This window comes from Carcharhinus amblyrhynchos, chromosome 4 (genome assembly GCF_965287045.1).
Source record: "Carcharhinus amblyrhynchos chromosome 4, sCarAmb.v2.hapA, whole genome shotgun sequence".
Classification (NCBI taxonomy): domain Eukaryota; kingdom Metazoa; phylum Chordata; class Chondrichthyes; order Carcharhiniformes; family Carcharhinidae; genus Carcharhinus; species Carcharhinus amblyrhynchos.
The window spans coordinates 59,360,769-59,373,370 of NC_137327.1; the positions used below are offsets into that span (position 1 = coordinate 59,360,769).

Below are 12,602 nucleotides of genomic sequence, written 5' to 3' on the forward strand. Positions count from 1 at the left end.
CACCCTATTTGACCTGTTTTTTGCACGTTTACCATCTGGCAAGTAAATTACCTTTTAACTAAAGAACTCCATGAATAAATCGTTGTTGTTACATTAAAAATTAAAATTAATTTTTAGTAAAGTCACAAAGTGTTGATTCCAGTATCCCGAGGCCTTGTACAACTTCAGTTTGACTTTTAGCCTTGATCACGTCAAATGCGTGAAGCTTATCTTTCACAGAAAAAGATTTTCTTTTTCTAACAGTTTGTTCCATTTTGTTCTAAGAAAACACAAAATTAACTCACCGAAAACTTTTCAGTTTCCCGGAAAGAACAAGAAAAAAGGGACCAATGATTCAACGCATTATATCCGAATTCACGCTAAATCGGGGCACGTAAAATCACAGTTTCACTGTATTTGCCCACTCAGCCAGCCTGCCCAAGTCACCTTGCAACCTCTTAGCATCTTCTTTACAGCACACGCAGCTTAGTGTCTTCTGCAAATTTGGAGATATTGCATTCAATTCCTTCGTCCAGATCATTAATGTATATTGTGAATAGCTGGGGTCCCAGCACTGAACCTTGTGGTACCCCACTGGTCACTGACTGCCACTCTGAAAAGGAAAAGAAAGAAAGTGGAGTTGTGAAAATGTAAGAATTTGTTATCAAGCTGTAACGTGAATTTCCTCTCTGTCCGCAGTGTTTTAAGATAACTAAAATCAGGCACAGGATTGTTCTCCCTCACGTTCACTGATGCTATTTAGCTCTTCCTGTCAGTTCCAAGTGCCCTAATTTCCATATATAATAATGAGGCTCACAGCACCACAGCTGCAAGTTTTACACTTGTGATGCCCTCTTGCTGACTGAGGCTGGGATTAATAATGGTGCAAATGCTGCCAGGATCAACGTCTCGTCTCTGACAACCTTTTTACCTTTCACAAAATTCAATCATCCTGTAGCACAGTTTGGGTCTTTGGCAAATTCCTTCTTTCTCCTATTTTATTATCTCCCAAATTAGGAAAAACATTGTCAACTTTGTTTTGTTAGGTGGGAGATTCAAGTCCTTCCTCTTGGCCCTAGAGTTGCAAAGAGGTTTGATGGAATATTTGGGTTTTATGTTCTGGTCTGGACTGAACGTTTCGCATCCACCAGTTGATACCATACATGATGGGTCAGGCCTCCCTCAGTCAATATTAGTCCATAATTCTCTGAATTAGTTTTCTGTCGGCAACTGCTGTGGGAGGATCTAAGAGAGCCCTGGCCTACTGTTCCAGGTTGCTTCTGGTCCTGGTGTTAGTGACACTTCTTGACAAACACGGTCTTGCTGGTGTTCCAGTGCTATGATAAATCAAGCTCAAACAATCTAGTATTGGAACTCTCCTCCCATGTCTTGACTGGTGCTCAGCTTTGCATAACTTTTCCATTAACTATAATATAATGAAATGTCTCTTTAGAGAGAAATCCTGTCCCTCAAAATGTCCAAACTTGATTCATTCTTGCCTAGGGAAACTGCAGGGTCCAATTTGTGAAAAGTATTGCTGCGCTCAGGACAGACAGGTGGATACTAATAAGATTGTCCTTCTTGAAGATAAGAATCTTGTTCTGCCTCTTCTATGTAGGAGTGTCACGAGATAGTGCGTCACCAGGGAGAGGCACAGCTCTTTTCCCATGAAAATACATCTTACTGGTAAGAATTGGGGAAAGTTAAGATTAAGAAATATGCAAGGAATTGATTAGAGACAGATGGCTGCACAAATGATGAGATGCAAATTAGCCTATCAGTGGAAAGGGATAAAATCAAACAGAAAGAAATTGTATAACTGTAGAAAAAAGAAGCAAAGAGAAAACCAACATGAGAGCTGCAGCTATAGTCAAAGTCTCCTGAGAGAAGCAGCCATTTTGCATCTTTGCTGAACCAGAAGTCTACTTCCCAGATGTGACCACCTTAACAGGACTGTGGTAATTATTTGCTGGATTTAGCTCATAGACTTACTGAATATTAGTTGTTTTTGGGAGAAGGGCTGTCTCAGAGTTCAGGTAAAACACAGGCAGTGTGAACCGAAGGATAGTCAGGTTAAACGATGTGTGTATAGCCATCAGCATCCATAAGTGTCATAGAGTTTTATAGTCCTCTTGTTCCGTGTATTTTTATGTTTAAGTATTATTTATTAATTGTTCACACAGTGACAGGACTGCTGCTTCCTCACTGGATTGTATATCATTCCTCACATAATATAAGAAAAGACACACACACCATCATGAACCAGTGTTCCAAGTTACCATTTTAGGTTTAGGGGCACCATCCCATTTATCGTCAGTTTGATTTGTAACATTACAGTGATGTTGGCATAACCAGGGATAAGGGCACAGCTCAATAACTACATGCCCAAAAAAAGTAACGTAACTTCACGGAGAGAGCAGTTACTATTGAGGAGCCATGAGGCTAGGCCAACTGAAGAGCATTTGCTGTTCTGTTCTGGTTTCCAATATCTGTCTCAAACTGTTCACTATTGTCACATAGCCCCAACATACCTCATTAGTCACTGACATCTGTCCCACCAGTTAATTAGATCATGGGTGATCTGTTTCTTAACTCTGTCTACCCACCTTGGTTTCCATGCCCTTTAATATCCCTGCCTTTCAAAAAATCCATTAATCTCAGTTCTGAAATGTTTCATTGATCTGAGACAACAGCTGTTTGAGGAAGAACATTTGAGATTTCCATTAACCTTCGTGGGGCGAAACACTTCCTGACATCACCTCTAAATGGCCAAGCTCTAATTTTAGATTATTCCCCCTTGTTCTGGATACCTTCCCCCACCCACCCCTCCCGCCCCCCCAAAAAAAAGAAATGGATCTATTCACCCTAGCAAATCCTTCAATCATCTTAAATGCCTCATATACATCACCTCCAAACCTAGTCAATACAACTTGACATTATGATTTAGCTCTGAGGCCTAGAATTATCCTGTCAACTTCGCGCTTCATACTCTCCAGGGCCTGTACATCCTTCCCGAGGTACAGTGAGTGCAGTAATCCAGCTGGGGCCTAACCAGAGCCTAACATGACTACCACTCTTTATGCCACAAGGAGATGCAAAAGGCACAATGCACTGTAGTCCCTCTCTCTCTCTCTCTTTCTCCCCATTGTGTGTAGAACTTCCATTCACTGACAGTCACCTCTTCTTTTTGCAGTGAGTAACAGCCAACAGGAAAACCAGACAACAAACAAGATAAGAAGCAAAGAGGCAGCTGCAGCTTTCATCAACTCCACTCAACGAGGCACAGCCAGAATCCTCCAGACAGTTTGATGTCAACTCATTATCAGCTCTGGTGCGCGCACTGCCTTTTTTTGAAAACTCCGCCACTTCCTTTCTCCGATTGCAACTGTGTTTGGGATGACTGACCTCCCACTTGTATTATAGCTGTAAATTACCCCCCCCCCCCTTCCCCCCACCCCCAACTCGTCCCAACCCCCCCAGATTCCCGTGGGTTTTTATTTTCAATGATGACCATTCTTGGTTTATAGTGGGGAACGGGGACAATTTCAGAAATTGATGTGAAGAGAGAATGTATCGCTTTACAAAAGAAAATCTTTTTAACTGTCTTGTTTCTTGTTTGGGCATCTCCTCCTCTTCGTCTGTGTATGTGTTCAGAGCTGGTGCATGAATCAAAAAGGATAAAGCAGTTGAGAGCTCTTATTCCAGAGACTAAAGCACCTAGGCTGACACTCCCAGTGCAGGGCTGGGGGAATGCAGCACTGGTGGAGGCTCAGTTTTATTTTTGAATGAAATGTTAAGTTCAGACCCTGTCTGGATGTGAAAGATCCCAAAGCCGCTCACTCAAAGAAAAGCAGGGGAGTTCTCCCCGTGTCCTCATCAATATTTACCTCTTAATTAAAACAGATCACCTGGTCATTTATCTCATTGCTGTTTGTGGGAGCTTGCTGTGCTCCAATTGGCTGCTGCATTTTCTCCATTATAACAGTGACCATACTTCATAAAGTATTTAATTAGCTCTAAAGTGCTTTGGGATCTCCTGAGGTTCTGATAAATGCTGTCAAAATGCAAGTCTTTTGGTCCTAAGTCATGATGCTTCTGACCTGCTCACTTCCTGCCATTCTGGTGATAGTTGTTTGTATGTTCTGCCTGTGTTCGGCTGGTCGTTCCTGACAAGTTCTGCTTTTTTTCCTGATGATTTTGCCAGCCAGGCGATGATTAACTGCAGCATAGGGATCAGAGAGGCCTCAGCTTGAACTTCAGTCTGCATTGTTAGCAAGGGGTGGGAGGGAAAGGGTGGATGGGTGGCTTCAGTGTTCCATGGCCTGGGAAGGGCGTGGAGGGAACTAACATCAGCTGGGGCTGCCTTTCCTGATCTCCAAGCAGTCATGGAAGCATGCGCATGGATGATGTGATCTTAGAGGCAACGCCATTGGTGCACAGCTCCCTGAGCGGAGAATATTCACAAAAAAGGAGGAGGAAGGGATGTTGGAACAGAAGGAGACTGTTCTGCCCCTTAGATCCAGTGGATCATTACTGTACAAATCCACTTGCCCACTTGGTTCCAAATTCCTTCATACTGTACCAAACACACATCTATCCATTTCCCTTTTGAGATTTTCCATTAGTGCCCACAGGAGAGAGTTCCAGATTTCCATTACCTTAAGTGCAATTTTTTTTGATTCGTTAATGGGTGTGTGTGTCGCTGGCTGGGCCAGCATTTATTTCCCATCCATGAGGGCATCTAAGGGTGAACCACATTGCTGTGGGTCTGAGGTGACATGTAGGTCAGACCAAAGTGGCAGATTTCCTTCCCTAAAGGACATTAGTGAACTAGATGGGTTTTATGACAATTGACAATGGTTTCATGATCATCATCCCAGATTTTTTATTGACTTCAAATTTCACTATCCACTATGGTGGGATTCGAATCAAGGTCCCCAGAGCATTACTCTGGGTCAAAAATGGAAAATGCTGGAAACAGGCCTGACAGCATCTGTGGAGAGAGAATAGAGCCAATGTTTTGAGGTTGGATAACTCTTCTGGGTGGCTGGGTGCTAACCCAGCAACAATATCACTACACCTCTGGCCATGTTGTGAAATGGCCCAGCTAATCTTTAGTACTAGAATCATAGAGTTTTACAGCACAGAAGGTGGCTCTTTGACCCATCATGTTTGTGTCTGCCATCAAAAACACCAATTTATTCTAATCCCATTTTCCAGCACTTGGTCCATAGTTTTGTATACTGTCATGTCCTTCAGCTTCTTCTGGACTCTCCCACCAGATCAATTAGCTTCTCTCTATTTACCCTACCAAATCCTTCAATCATTTTAAACATCACAATTAGATCTTCCCTTTATCTTCGACACTTGCTGGAATACAAGACTAGATTATGCAACCTGTTCTCCTAATTTTATCATTGAGGAATCTGCACTGCACTCCCTCCAAAGCCAGTTTATCCTTCCTGAGGCGCAGGCTCCCAAACTGGAACTATATCGGCTGTTCCTTCCCTGTCACTCGGTCAAAATCCTGGAACTCCCTCCCTAAAGGCACTGTGGGTCCATGTCATGGATTGCAACGATTCAAGAAGATGGCTCACCACCACCTTCTCAAGGGCAATTAGGGATGAACAATACATGCTGGCCAGCCAGCGACAGCCGCATCCCAAAAATAAAAAATATGCAGTATTCTGGATTAAAGTTCCATGCCACTATAAAAAAATCTTTTAAAAGCACAAAGTCCACAGTCTGGCCATACAGCCAAGTTGACCAATAATCGTGGTAATAAAGGAATGAAGATTATCCATCTTTTTACATCAGCTATTCCAAAATGTTTCCTGTCCTTTCTCAAACATAGATACATGCAGTGTGTTGACAGTATCTTATTGTGCAAGCTTACCCCAATATGTTACATTTATGTGGGTGCAATAGGTTGAATGTCGTTTTTCTATACTGTTTTGCGTTAAATTCTTTGTAAGGCAAAGCCAGGAAAATCAGTGCAGTGCTGGGCAGTATTTGAGTCAAATATTTGTATTTAACTCTTTTTCCTGTCAGCAACTCTCACCTGGCGTGGGATCTCTTTGTGAATCTCAACTGTAGCCTGAACATAACTGGCGGGTCATTTGCCAAAGGCTCACCCTGCCAGTGTAACCTCTGCGTACCAGAGTAATCCACTGGGAGGTGAAAATGAATGAGAACTGGCGATTTTGGACAGGGAGCCGGTGTTGGTGAAACCAGCTAGCGGATCAGAATGATTGAATGAATAGGAGAAAGGCGTAGGTAAGAACTGAGCTGGCAGGAATTCCCAGGGCAGTGGAAAAGAGAAGAACCAAGAATTATCGTGGCTACAAGAATGAGCTGAGCATCACATATTTCATCATCCCCAGTATGTGATCAGTCCACAATCTGATGTGATTAACATGGATCAATGGTAGAGGCTGGTTGCAGATGGAATGTGTTTGCTGAGTTTGGTAAATCAGTACTGTCACCCTGTCTTGTATGTTTCCTTAGACAGTACCAGTGAATGTCAGAGCACCAGTCAAGGAACCAAAGCATTAAATAGTCTCCTGCCAAAATGTGGTGTTTGCTGATGAATTCCATTTTAAAGTTCTCTTTTTAAAACTAAAATTGGTCCACAATTTCCATCTTTACAATGTAATAACTTCCCTGAATGAGGTTGCTCTCTGGTCTAAGCATCATTGTATTCTTAGCCGTAATCACCAGCAAGGTGACACTGCGGAGGTGGAGGAGATGTAGAATCAGAGTATATGTTTTATGTATATTTGAATGTACTATACTGTTCAGTGTTGATTCCTTTTAGTTCACTACTTACAGTTTTGAAGTGCTTGTTTTAGCGTGTGGCTCACCCCCAGCCTGTCTCTTACCCTGTAATCCCCAACCTCCTCTCCTTAACTGAACCCACCTAGAGCTTTTGTCAGCTGCCAAGATTTTCAGGGCATGCTTTTGCTTTAAGAAACGTTTGGGCCTACATCCAATTTCCGCAAGGGAATGCTTCATGTGTGACCTGGCGTGAGTAACTGTGAGCAGCCAGAGATCATTCTGCTAGTCTCACAAGAGTGCTTGGAAACAAACTAATTTAGAGAGAGAAACTGCAACGCAGCCCAAATTGATGGGAAATCATTCTCTGTGTTCTAGTTTCAATGGTCCAGAGTTCTTCTTGTTCGGCACTCAGTTTATAAGCAGCTAATTCATCATCAATTGATGCATTAATTAATAACTTCTCGCAAAGAAGCCTAAAGCCATGCTTCCCAAACTATTTACCAATGTGACTCCATTTTAACTATTGACAGTTAACATCACCACCCCCCCCATTCCAGATGCCAACAGATTGGCAGCATTCAGTATATAATTATTAAAGTTCACATTTTATAGATCAACAAATAATACTTCATCTAAATTTGAAATTTTAATCTGCTTTGTAAAAAAAAGGTTATTTCAAGTACCTGTGTCAGTTTAAGTCAAGCTCACCATTTTCCCCAGTGATAGAAGACTCGAAGAAGGTTTTCTCATGCTGCTTCTTACCTAGGATAGCTGTGCATGAGCCTTGCTGCACTTTGCCCCCTATAATGATGGAAGCTGTGTATGTGCCCTACTGCACTTTGCCCCCCTATAATGATGGAGACTGTGTATGTGCCCTACTGCATTTTGCCCCTCTATAAAATGTAGGCTGTGTATGTGCCCTACTGCACTTTGCCCCCCCCATAAAATGTCGGCTGTGTATGTGCCCTACTGCACTTTGCCTCCTTTAACAATGGAGGCTGTGCAGATTCCCTATTGCACTTTGCCCCCTTTAATGATGGAGGCTGTGTATGTGCCCTACTGCACTTTGCCCCCTATAAAATGGAAGTTGTGCATGTGCCCTACTGCACTTTGCCCCCTAAAATGATAGAAGCTATGTATGTGCCCTACTGCACTTTGCCCCCTATAATGATGGAGACTGTGTATGTGCCCTACTGCACTTTGCCTCCTTTAACAATGGAGGCTGTGCATATTCCCTACTGCACTTTGCCCCCTATTATGATGGAGACTGTGCATGTGCCCTACTGCACGTTGCCCCCTATAATGATGAAAGCTGTGTTTGCGCCCTACTGCACTTTGCCCCCTACAGCAATGGAGGCTATTCATGTGCCCTGTTGCACTTTACTTCCTATAAAAATAGAGGTTGTGCATGTTCCCCACTGCATTTTGCCCCATATAAAAATGGATGTGGAGATATCGGTGTTGGACTGGGGTGGGCACAGTAAGAAGTCTCGCCACATCAGGTTAAAGTCCAACAGGTTTATTTGGTAGCACGAGCTTTCAGACCACTTCTCCTTCATCAGGTGAGTGACTCACTCACCATCCATCATATAACCCAAAAGGGGTTAATAACCCACAGTTTCAAAAGCTTTAGCCTAAGCCACTGACTAGGTTTGGCATGTTACTGGAGGTTTTATCATTTGACTTCTGTATTGAACTGTCCACAGCTGTGATTGGTCACTCATCATGGTCCACTGCCTTCCAAGCCAATTGGAAAGTGAATAACTCTTCATTACTCAGTTGGATGATTCCTGAATGTTAGTCAAATAACCTTTTCTTGTTGGTGTCCGATATTTTTGTATCTAATAAAACTATTCAAAGAAAAGAACACAATTTACTTCAGTGCATCTTATAATCTTTCTGATGCTTTGCCCAAAACAGTGTCCCTGAGATTAATCTTCAATTCCTGGAGGTTCAGTAATTCAATAGAGGCCCCAGGATACCAAGGCCATATTTTAACTCAGGCAGCATCTGGGAAGACCAGAGAACATACAGCATCCCTATCAAGCCAATGGGATCTGGATATTGTGAATCTAAGCTCCAGCCTCCACAATGCAACTGACCCATTCCAAGATCCTGGAAAGTCCATGCACTCTTGTGTACAAACACTGGATGATGCTACTGAGCAGTGTTTAGAACTTGAATTGTCCTGTTCACACACTGATCTTTCCTTGATTATCCTCTTTCTGTGCTGGTTCTGATAGGGTGACTTCTGTATTCATATTTGAGTTTTATTAAGTTCACTTGTGTTTTTGTAGTTGTGTTATTTGTTTGTAATAAATTCTAGTTCAGTAACAAGATGGGTCAATAAAAATCACCTGAATAACATTTTGTCATTCAATGATAATGACTGGAAAAGTAATATTTAAACTGTAATGATGAGAGGCGAGATGTTAGAACCACTCTTTCAACTGGATATGTTCCCCTGAAAGTTATACACAAATCTTCACGGCAAACATTAGTATGATCCACCTAGTCGTTCGTCTTATCTCAGTGCACAATAGCTGCAGCTCCGTATGTCTTGAATTTGAACATAGGAACTGGTGTAGGCCTTTCAGCCCATAGAATCTCTCCCTCCATTCAGATAGTTGGCTGATCTTTACCTCCATTCTATTGACCTGTGTTGGTTTCACATCCATTGTTTCCAATACCCACCAAAAATGAACAACTTTCAATTGACCCAGAATCCACAACATTTTGGACTAATCCAATGAAAGTCCGTGGTTGACAATGGCCTCCTAAAGCATACCACCTGCAGGAAGAGGATACAAACTGTGGCATAACTTCCTCCACTTTGGTTTCCAATCCACTTGAGATAAACACCAACTCCCTTGCTTTTGATTAATTGTGTCTGTCCACTAGCTTTCAGTGATTCCTGCACATGGTTCCCTAAATTCCTTAGCATGTCCACAGCTCCCAGTCTCTCAGTATCAAGAAAATATCCTCATTTGTCTGTCCCAGATCCAAAGTGGATGAATTTGTACATTCCCCACATTGAACTCCATCGGCCATAATTCTGTGTCCTCACTAATCAAAGCCTGTCCACTCTCTACAAGGCACAAGTCAAGAATGTGATGGAATGTCTTGAGTGTTATTGGAGCTGCACTCATCCACTTGCCTGGATGAGTGAAGCTGCAATAGCACTCAAGAAACTCAACACCCTTATGGGCAAAGCAGCCCACTTACTGGGCATCCATCCACAAATATTCTATCCCTCCACTACTTACATACAGTGTGTGCCATTTACAAGATACACTGCAAGAACTCACCAAGGTTCCTTAGGCAGCATGTTACAAACCCATGACCACCACCATTTAGAAGGACAAGAACAGCAGACACATGAGAACACCACCACCTGCAGGTTCCCCTCCAAGTCGCTCACCACCCTGACTTGGAAATATATCACTGTTTCTTCACTATTGCTGGGTCAAAATCTAAGAATTCCTTCTCTAACAGCATTGTGGGTGTACCAACAGCTCACAGCCTGCAGCACTTCAAGAAGGCAGCTCACCACAACCTTCTCAAAGGCAATTAGGGATGGCCACTAAAAGTTGGCCTAGTCAATGAAACCCACATCCCATAAATGAATTGAGAAAACTTAATGTATCTTTATCCTTTTGTAGATTCCAAATCACCCACTGTGCCTCCTAACTTAGTGTCATCTGCAAACATCGATATTTGACTCTCAATTACTCTTAACTCTAAGTCTTTGATAACAACAGTGCAAAGCTGAGGCTCAAGGAGCCCCTAGGAAATGCCACTTGTCACGTCCTGCCAATCAGAGGACAAACCTTAAGTCCTACCTCCCAACCAATTACAATTAGTATTACAAGATAATCTTCAATCTGTGTGGTCTCATTGTTGCCAACCTCTTGTACAGAACCTTATTAAAACACAATCATTAGCAACAAGAATTTCCCTCTGTGAATTGAGCCAAGACAGTGAGTAGGATTGATTCCATTCCGAAGTATGTAACTGTACACATAAATATCATAGACATGCGCATGTTCAAGGATGTGTTGGTGTGCTATTTGTAGTAACTATGAGGACAGAGTTGTATTTCATGTTCAGAAATAATAACAAATTTTAAAGACCAGAAACTGTTTCCTAATTTTCACATTTAACCTTTCACATTGAACCTTTCTCATGGAATAGGGGAGTGTGGAACAAGCAACATCTCATCCAGAAGATTAAAACTCCATCTGGCTTTAGCAGTGCCTTCTGCTATGATCTGGTCAGTGAGCGGAGACTATCAGTTGAATTTTAAACTCAATATTAGCCTGTTGAGCCTCCCACCTGAAAAGAGCAGCCCAGTTATTGGTGGTAGAATCCTAATCTTGCACAATGTATTTATATTTGATAGATGGTTGGAGGCACAACTCTAACAATAGCTATGACACATTTGACAATGCTCCTTTTTAATATTGTTGCAACTATCCTCCTCTTTGAGGGCACAACTATCAACCTGCATTGTATAGCTTTTAGACACAGGTAAAATTCAAATATGACTTCTTATCCCGAATATGTGAAGGCAACCTTTCTTGGAGGTAAACCAGAAAGATATCTTGTGTGGGAGTGGGTCTTTGCTGATGTCACTATCTGTTCTGATCTTTCAGCAGGTCCCTGCAGAGCCTCCTGGAGGTTTTTGTTATATTCAGCATAACAAACAATAGAGTGGGTTTATCTGTTCACACTTGGACTGTTGCATAAATGAAATATGGAATGCAGATCAGCCTGAACCAGGCAATGGTGAAAGAGATTCTGAATGAGCTTATGAAAGTGATTGTTCACTCTCCCCCACCCATTCCCCCTCCATCCTATGGTCGTGTACAGAATTCCACACCAGCCAATCCAAGTTACTTGTTCAAAAAGAACCAGCTTAGAAAGACTTCACCCCCACCCTAGTTAGACTGGAGATCTGAGCAGTGTAACTGGGGAAGGATTTCTGTAAGATCATTATGTTTGGAGCCTAGATTAAGGCTTGTTTTCATTTTGTTCTAAGACTTTGAATTGTGACATTTTGAGTACAACTGTTTCGTGTTCATGTAAATGACAACATTGAGAAACACTAGCTTTGTTGCCTTGTGTGGCTACTGCTGATCCCTTTGGGTGTTTGCCTTTTCTTTCCTGAGGTTTTGTACGTAAATTAATTAATTTCATACAGTACTAGTTCTGTATTAATATCAATAAAAATGTTTGACAATGAACTCTGTCTCCAAGTCTTTTTTCCTTTCCAACAAAAGACTAATGTAATTAAATATTTGATCTTGTCTTTGTTACCAGTACTTTCCCCTCCTGTTCCCTGAAGGAGTTTTGTCTTAGGATATCACAGGTGCCAATTGCCCTCTGGCCCCCTCAGCCAAGTGACCAGTGATTGGCAGCCTCCTGTAAGGCAGTGCAGTGGGCCTTCAGAGCTGATCATGTCTTTGTGTCATCCACAGCCGCCTCACACCCCACGAATAGCAGGAGCTGTTTGGGAACAACTGACCTCTGGAACATAACGTCCATTGTCATCACTCTGGCTAGAGATCAACACAGACCATGAAGCACATGAAAGATGTTAAACATAATTGTAATTATAGAGATGTGATTACTGACCTTTCTCATAGATCATTGCCTTCCTTTTGCTTCCTCCTCTACTTCCTGTATCATCATTCTTCAGCCAGAAGAAGTGTGAACCAGCAGCTTTCAGTGTGTGGATCCTGACACCGCTCTCCCAAGCTGGTCTGGTGCACATTTTGCTTTTCTTTTATTCATCAAGGTGAGAGTTGACAGACTAGCTAGCTAGGAACCCATTCCTGCCCTTG

The 12,602-nt window shown here is 42.3% G+C and overlaps 1 protein-coding gene across 1 annotated transcript in view; it reads left to right on the forward strand.

Moving 5' to 3' along the window:
- Positions 1-9,123, forward strand: part of LOC145342052 (RNA-binding Raly-like protein) — an 883,196-nt gene extending 874,073 nt beyond the window's left edge. The window contains exon 11 of the mRNA XM_080187223.1: positions 3,173-9,123. The gene's annotated coding sequence lies outside the window, so the exon portion shown is untranslated. The remainder of the gene's footprint in view (positions 1-3,172) is intronic.
- Positions 9,124-12,602: the final 3,479 nt, after the last annotated feature.